An 8945-nucleotide genomic window follows, 5' to 3' on the forward strand; every position below is an offset into this window, starting at 1 on the left:
GATACAGAAATGGGGGTGTGGGGGGAGAGCAAAGCAGCTTGTGATTGCTCCCTGTGTTTGGTTAAATATACAGTCTGGAAGCAGACTCTTTGGCCCACACTAGCCATCCATTCCCAGTTATGCTACTTCTACGTTACTCTCATTGTTGTGTTCTTCACATTCTCATCAACTTCTCACAAACTGCGCTATCACCTACATTGAGTGGCCAATTAACATACCACAGGTTGTGGGAGAAACAGAGGTACCTGGATTAAAATCACTGAATTACAGGGAGAACGTGCATACTCTATATAGACGCCACTCAAGGTTAGGCTTGAACCTGGCTCTCCGGTATATAGGCAGTGGGTCTGCTAGCTATGCTGTACTGCAGTATGTATGAGCCACTTGCACACCCAGCGCCATCACGGTGGCAGCAAAACCCCTTCATGGATGCACATAGCCAATTGAAGCGGAGGCATCTCGTTCATGGTTGACCTCCAAAGCAAGTGATGACAAGGTCTCTGGCGGAGGCTCCTAGGGCTCCACCCTCTGATTCACTCAAATGGCGTCTGACAGCTTGCAATGTCAATAGCCTTTTCAACTGTTTCTTCAGAGACAAAAGGTTAAAATCGATTTAACCAATTTAAAAAATAGGTAAATATTAAACACCTATTTATTGCAAACATTGAACTGATATAGATTACTTTAATTAATATCAATATACTTAAAGGGAAGAATCAAACTTGGTACCTTATCCTTCCCAGTAAATGATTGGGAATTGCAAACTAACTGGATTGCGTACATAGCCACAAACAGAATACACTGTTTAAAGGCAGTTCAGCCCGCTGAGTTTGCTCTGCCATTCCATCATAACTGATTTATTATCCCTTTCAGCCCCATTGTCCTGCTTTCTCCCGTACCAACCAAGAACCTATCAAACTCCACTTTAAATATACCCAATGAATTAGCTGCCTCAGTCATCTGTGGCAATGAATTTCACAGATTCACCAACCTCGGGCTAAAATTCCTGTTCATCTCTGTTCTAAAGTGATGCCCTTCTGTTCAGATGCCGGTTCTAGTCATCCCCACTATAAAAAAAATCTTCTCCACATCCACTCCATCTATGCCTTTCAACATTTGATAGGTGTCGATGAAATCCCCCTTATTCTTCTAAACTCCAGTGAGTACAGGGTCAGACGCATCAAATTCTCCCCATACATTGACCCTTTTGTGAATCTCCCTTCAACCTTCCCCAATGTTAGCACCTATTTTCTTAGATAAAGGCCCCAAGCTGCTCACAAAACTCCAAGTGAGGCCTGACCAATGCCTTATAAAGACTCTACATTACATCCTTACTCTTATATTCCAGATCTCCCTTAATTAATGCATTTGCTTTCCTACCACCGACTCCACCAACAAGTTGACCTTTAGGGAGTCTACGTCGTTTGGTAAACTCCCTGCTTCTTCAACACTACGTGCCCTACCCCACTGTATATCTTTGTATCATCCACAAACTTGGTCATAAAACTATCAATTCCATTATCCAAATCATTGGCATTATGGAAAAAGAAGCAATCTCAACATTGACCCCTGCATAACACCACTCTTCATCAACAGCCAACCAGAAAAGGCACCCTTTATTCTCACTCTTTGCATCCTGCCAGTCAGCCAATCATTTGTCCATGCTAGTATCTTTCCTGGAATACTCTGGGCTCTTACCTTGTTTAGCAGTCTCACGTGCAGCATCTTGTCAAAGGTCTTTAGAAAATCTATGTAAACAACGTCCACTGACTTTCCTTTGTCAATCTTGTCTGTTATTTCCTCAAAGAATTTCAATATATTTTTCAAGCAAAATTTGATCTTAAGGAAACCATGGTGAATTTGGTCTATTTTATCATGTGCCTCCAAGTTGTCAGGATATTATGTTAACCAGGCAACACTACTCCACCATCATTACTGTCTCAAAGAACATCTAAACTTTGAAGTCCTCTTCTGCTTCCTCTTTCTACTGACACCTTTTATAAACCTACTGACACACACAGCCATCTTGACTATACTTCTTCCTACCCTGTCTCATGTAAAAACGCCATTCCGGTTTCTCGGTTCCTTTGTCCCCGCAGCATCTCTTCCTAGGATGAGGCATTCCTTTCCAGGACAACAGAGATATCCACCTTCACCGTTGATGCTGCCCCAACCTACATCTCTTCCATTTCCCGGATATCCGCCCTCACCCCATCTTCCCGCTGTCTTAACAGCGATGGAGTTCCTCTTGCTCCTGGCTACCATCCCATGAACCTCTGCATTAAACATATTATTCTCCGCAATTTCAGCCATCTTCAACAGGACCGTACCACCACAGATATCTTTACCTCCCCCACCTTCCCTAATTCCCTTGTCCATTTATCCCTCCCCACTAACTCATTATTGCTTCATAAGACCATAAGATAATAAGATATAGTAGCAGAAGTAGGCCATTTGGCCCATCAAGTCTGCTCTGCCATTCAATCATGGGCTGATCCAATTCTTCCAGTCATCCCCACTCCCCTGCCTTCACCCCATACCCTTTGATGCCCTGGCCAATCAAGAACCTATCTATCTCTGCCTTAAATACCCCCAATGACTTGGCCTCCACAGCTGCTCGTGGCTATAAATTCCACAGATTTACCACCCGCTGACTGAAGTAATTTCTTCGCACCTCAATTCTAAATGGACATCCTTCAATCCTGAAATCTTGTCCTAGAATCCCCTACCATGGGAAATAACTTTGCCATATCTAATCTGTTCAGGCCTTTTAACATTCAGAATGTTTCTATGAGATTCCTCCTCATTCTCCTGAACTCCAGTGAATGCAGTCCAAGAGCTGCCAGACATTCCTCATATGGTAACCCTTTCATTCCTGGAATCATTCTTGTGAATCTTGTCTGAACCCTCTCCATTGTCATTATATCCTTTCTAAAATAAGGAGCCCAAAACTGCACATAATACTCCAAGTGTGGACTCACAAGTGCCTTATAGAGCCTCAACATCACATCCCTGCTCTTATATTCTAGACCTCTAGAAGTGAATGCCAACATTGCATTTGTCTTCTTCACAACCGACTCAGCCTGGAGGTTAAACTTTAGGGTATCTTGCACAAGGACTCCCAAGTCCCTTTGCATGTCTGCATTTTGAATTCTCTCCCTATCTAAATAATAGTCTGCCCGTTTATTTCTTCTACCAACGTGCATGACCATACACTTTCTAACATTGTAATTCATTTGCCACTTCTTTGCCCATTCCCCTAAACTTTTTAAGTCTCTCTACAGGTTCTGTTTCCTCAGCACTACCCACTCCTCCACCTTTCTTCGTATCATCAGCAAATTTAGCCACAAATCCATTAATCCCATAGTCCAAATCATTGTCATATATTGTAAAAAGCAGCGGTCCCAACACCGACCCCTGTGGAAATCCACTGGTAACCAGCAGCCAGCCAGAATGGGATCCCTTTATTTCCACTCTGTTTTCTGCCGACCAGCCAATGCTCCACCCACTTCAAGTGGAAGAAGTGCTAGACCTGCCCATTCACCTCCTCTCTCAGCTCCATTCAGGGACCTATACTGTCCTTACAGGTGAGGCAACATGTCTACTCTATCTGTGTTCTCTACTTGGCCTCCTCTACATTGTTAGGACCTGACATAGATTGGGAGACTGCTTTGTTGAACACTGCAGCAAATGTTGCACTGCAAGCAGATGTTGCTCCATCTGTAAAAAGCAGGATCTCCTGGTAGCCAGCCATTTTAATTCCACTTCCCAATCAGACATGTCAGTCTATGGCCTCCTCTACTGCCAGGATGAGGCCACACTCAGGTCGGAGAAGCAATACTTCATATTCTCTCTGGGTAGCCTCCAACCCAATGACATGAACATTGATTTCTCCAACTTCAGGTAATTTTTCCCTTCTCCTTTCCCTCTTCAATTCCCACTAACTCTCCACTTAACTCTTCTCCTCACTTGCCTATTGCCTCTCCCAGTGCTCCTCCTCCTTCTCTATCTCTCATGCTCCACTTTCCTCTCTTATCAGATTCCTTCTTCTCCTGCCCTTTACCTTTTCACCCTATCACCTCCCAGTGTCTTACTTCATCCCCACTCCCCCACTCACATGGCTTCACCAATCACCTTCAAGTTTGTACTCCTTTCCCTCCCCAACTTTCTTACTCTGGCTTCTTCCTTCTTCATTTCCAACCCCGATGAAGGGACTCGGCCTGAAATGTTGAATTTATTTCCATTGATGCTTGCCTGACCTGCTGAGTTCCTCCAGCATTTTGTGTGTGTTGCTCAGGATTTTCAGCGCTTACAGAATCTTTTGTGTTTATGACATCCTCTGTATGTCATCCAGGTCCAACATTGCACAAGACCATCCCCACCACCAAATGGCAGCTCTATCCACAATTCTCAATGTTCACACCTATTTCACCTACGTTTAACGTCCTTCAAAGTTCAAAGTAAGATTTATTATCATAGCACGTATACGTCACCATATACAACCCCGAGGTTCATTTTTCTGTGGGCATACGCAACAAATCTATAGAATAGTAACTATAAAAAGATCAACTAGAGTGCAGAAGACAACAAACTGTGCAAATGCAAATGTAAACAAATAGTAGTAAATAATGAGAATGAGATAAAGATAAGGAGTCATTAAAGTGAGATCATTGGTTGTGGGAAAGGTTTCAATGATGGGGCAAATGAGTGTAGTGATCTCCTTTGTTCAAGAGCCGGATGGCTGAGGGGTAGAAACTGTTCTTGAACCTGGTGGTGTGAGTCCTGAAGCTCTTGAACCTTCTACCTGATGGCAGCAGCAAGAGAAGATCATGGCCTGGGTGATGGGGATCTCTGATGATGGATGCTGTTTTCCTATGACAGCATTTCATGTAGATGTGCTCAATGGAAGAGCTTTACCCATGATATACTGTGCCGACTTCACTACCCTTCAAAGGCATTGCTGTTTCCTTACCAGGTCATGAAGCAGCCAGCCAATACACTCTCCACTACACATCTATACAAGTTTCTCAGAGGACCTACTGTACCATTCCACTCCTCAAAAGTCACAACACCGTGACACTCAGTCTGCAGGCTTGCATAACCCTGTGGATCACTGACTAAACTACACAAAGCGTAACACCATTTCCAGCATCTGCAGATTTTCTCTTGTTTGTGACAGAATTATTAGTCTATCAGTTACTACGCTGTATATTACAGCAGACCACTGGCCTCCCAATGCCCCAAAAGCCCACCAATTTCCCCCCTGGGATGTAGTAGTTACGGAGCTGGCCCCTACTTTACTGATCTTATGTGCTGACCGCTGGATGTGATGAGCCAGGTGAGTAACGTTCCAAGACTCAGAGGATGAAGGTGCAGCACTCCTGACCAATCACGGCACAGGTGCTACCTTTCTCCGCGAGTGGACAGTCCAAGACAATCCGATTTTGCAAGGGCACCATCTGAACATCCGTCGTCTCAGCTGACACGCTGGTCAGTGCATCCTCGCCATGCCTCAGCCCTGTGGCTGTCTCACTGGCCGGCGCTTCCATCCTGTGTATCAGCTCCACAGACAGTCTGGCTGTACCACACAGGGGAAAGGCATTCGTCCAAAACCTTTCTGCTTCTCACCGCGCTGACCCTCATTCAGGCTACTGAGACAGTGTACATACCATACCACGTACCCCGGGTAGCAGCTGCCCTACCACCCCGCAGGAAGCCACGGGTAGGCCCAGGAGCCACTTATCCAGTACGTATCATTTACTGTCCAGGGAGTGTCCACCCCCACAGCTCCATTCAGTGTCGACACAGTTGTCCCAGGACACTGCTGACACTCGCAATCGCTGTGCTTAATGTACCGCCTGCACCTACGCTCCTTCCCCTTCCCTGGCGGCTACTGAGACTCAAGTTCCTTAAGTCCATTCCCATACTATGGGGTGAGATTGGCTGGGATGGCCTACTCCCACCCAGCTTTCCCCTAAACAGAATGCCAAAGCCCAAGAAGATGGACAAGTTCCTCCAACAGTCCTGTTTTTCATCTCTAAAGGGGATTGCTATCATCGACACCCCTCCTGCAGCGTGTCCTGGCACCCTCATGCAGACCCAGCAGTCCAAATTCTCGTACACCGTCCGTCGGAATCTCACACTGACCACTGTCATCACCACTGCCATTGGCATCCTCCACTTTGCCACTCTGTAATGTAGGGAGACACAAACTTCTTCCCTCCTGGTTAGTCACGGGGTATTTTGATAGTTCCCCAGCTAATGCCACCCATCACATATTCCCCAGTCTGTGCCACTTTCTCCCTCTGGTGGCCCCTGTGGGTGCTGCACCCAAACATTTCCTGATTCTTCCTCCAACTCCACCTTCCCCACCTTGGGAGGATCGGACAAGTGACAGTACTGTACATCGGAGACCGTCCTGGGTCCGCTGGCTTGGAGCTCAGGTTGTCCACTGCCAGCAGCAGCACAGTCGGCCACTTGAAAGGTGCGTTTAATCTGCTGTTTCAAAAGCCTGTTCATGCACTTGATCAGTCCTGTCACCTGTGGGTAGCAGGAAACTTACCCAGATTAGGAGAATAGGCAAAGAAATAGCAGATAGAACACAGTTTTGGGAAGTGTACGGTCTTGCACTTTGGAAGAAGAAATGAAAGGGATGACTATTTTCTAAATGGAGAAAAAATACAAAGAAAAAGAGGTGGGAAGAGGCTTGGGAGTCCTGGTGCAGGATTCCCAGAAGGCTAATTTTCGGGTTGAATCTGCGGTGAGGAATGTTCACATTCATTTCAAGATGACCAGAACATAAAAGCAAGGATGAAACGTTAAGACTTTATAAAGCACTGGTGATTCTCACTTGGAGTATTGTGAGCAGTTTTGGGTCCCTTATCTTAGAAAGGATGTGCTGAAACTGGAGAGGGTTCAAAGGAAGTTCATGAAAATGATTCCAGAATTAAACGGCTTGCCACACGAAGAGAGTTTGATGGCTCTGGCCTTGTATTTGCCAGAATTCAGAAGAATGAGGAGTGACCTGATTGAAACCTATCGAACGGTGAAAGGCCTGATGGAGTGGATGTGGAGAGGATGTTTTTTATAGTGGGAGAGTCTAAACCAGAGGACAGAGTTTCAGAATAGAAGGGCATCCTTCCTGAGAGCCAGGGAGTGATGAAGCTGTGGAATTCTTTGCCATGGGCAGCTGTAGAGGCCAAGTGTTTATATATATTTAAGGCAGAGGTTGATAGATTCTTGACTGGCCAGGGCATGCAGGGATATGGGGTGAAGGCAGGACATCGGGGCTGTGAGGAAAATTAGATCAGCTAGGACGAAATGGCAGAGCAGACTCAATCGTCCAAACGGCCTAATTCTGCTCCTGTATCTTATGGGATGTGGAGCTCCCACAGTGGGCCAGGCTCATCTCCCTCCAAAAACTCATCTGATCCACGCCTGTACTTCTCTTCCTTCAGAGCTTCCGCAAGTAACTGCAAATAGCAGAACAAACAATTTCCACAGAGGCAAACAAGAGAAGAATGCAGAATCTGGAAATCCAAGCAACACACACAAAATGCTGGAGGAACTCAGCACACCAGGCAGCATCTATGGAAGAAAAGTACAGTTGGGCCAAGACCCTTCGGCAGGACTGAGGCAGTTTTTCCACAGAGGAAAACTTTAGCACATTTTCCAATATTCAAAGGGAAAGTAAAGATGACTGGGTGAGGTCCCTGACACATTAACACATTTATACAGCCACTTAAAGGCACAGCTCTCTTAAATGAGAAGAGCTCCTGCAAATTTGTTTCAATGAGTAGTGGAATATTTCAATCGGTCACCTTTTCCGCTGAAGCATAGGATTAATTCAAAGACCTTTCCGATACAGATTTAGCCAACACGTGACGGAATCTGTACTCACACTCACACTCAAGTGAACTCAGGCGTGGCCACACCTCTCGCAACATTTTTCAAACTCAACCCATTCACACTTCATTATGGTGAGGGGGCGCAGGGCAAATGATCCCCTCCTTATGTGGGACCACCCACTGCCTGACGTCTGCTGAAGGTCTGTCAGTGCCTTTTGCAGAGCCTCCAGTGAGGGATATGGAGAACCTCAAGTGGAATGTGAGGAAGCCTATGGAGGACAAAAGGAGTCCTCAACGTGGGAGAGCTTGAAGAATGACCTTTCACCCATAATGGCCTTCTGACCTCTCTTCCTCTGCAGTGTTTCCTCCATGTGGCACAGAGGGTGGGAGTGGGACCCCATTTACCTGCTCGTTTGGGGCCCTGGCTCTGAGCAATGCCAAAAACATCTCCTTATGGGTCACGTGGGGTGCTCCACCTCCAGGCCAGTTCTCTAATTTGCACATCCAACTAAGGGAACCTTTCCCCGTGTATTCTAATCCCTTCAATAATTTGATTGTGGCATGTACAATACTCAGCCTCCCTATCGCTGATCCCAATAAGGGCAGCACCACTCCCTTTAGATCGTGAGCCACTGTTTTCATCCACCACGGTGGAGGTTCTCCTATGACCCTCTGACAGGTTGTCACAGTCGTGACAGATCACTGTGACCAAAGCTCTGGTCCCTTCCTCCACTGTGCTCCACTCTTCCCTGGGCTACATGCCCTACTCAAAGAGTGAGGGATGCCTGACTTTCACTAGTGCCACCACTCTGCCCCATAGCAATTCCTCAGCCCCGTGGGAAGCGGTGGCACTTTCAGGGTGCTGTTGTTTGCATTGTGTGATGACAGGCCCCTAGAACACCCACCTTCCAGTTAGATAGACTCACTCCTGCGTTCCAGATCTTCAGCAACCACAAGCTGTCAATGTCCCTGGCTTCTGCCTATACCTGTCTCTCAGCTCCTTAGTGGAGAACACCCTTGAAGGTGGTCATCTCAGTGAGGTCTACTGTGCTACCATCCCCAGGTCCCTCTCACCCCAGCTTGCTGTTCTTCCTCACA

Source organism: Hemitrygon akajei, chromosome 3 (genome assembly GCF_048418815.1).
Source record: "Hemitrygon akajei chromosome 3, sHemAka1.3, whole genome shotgun sequence".
NCBI classification, from domain to species: domain Eukaryota; kingdom Metazoa; phylum Chordata; class Chondrichthyes; order Myliobatiformes; family Dasyatidae; genus Hemitrygon; species Hemitrygon akajei.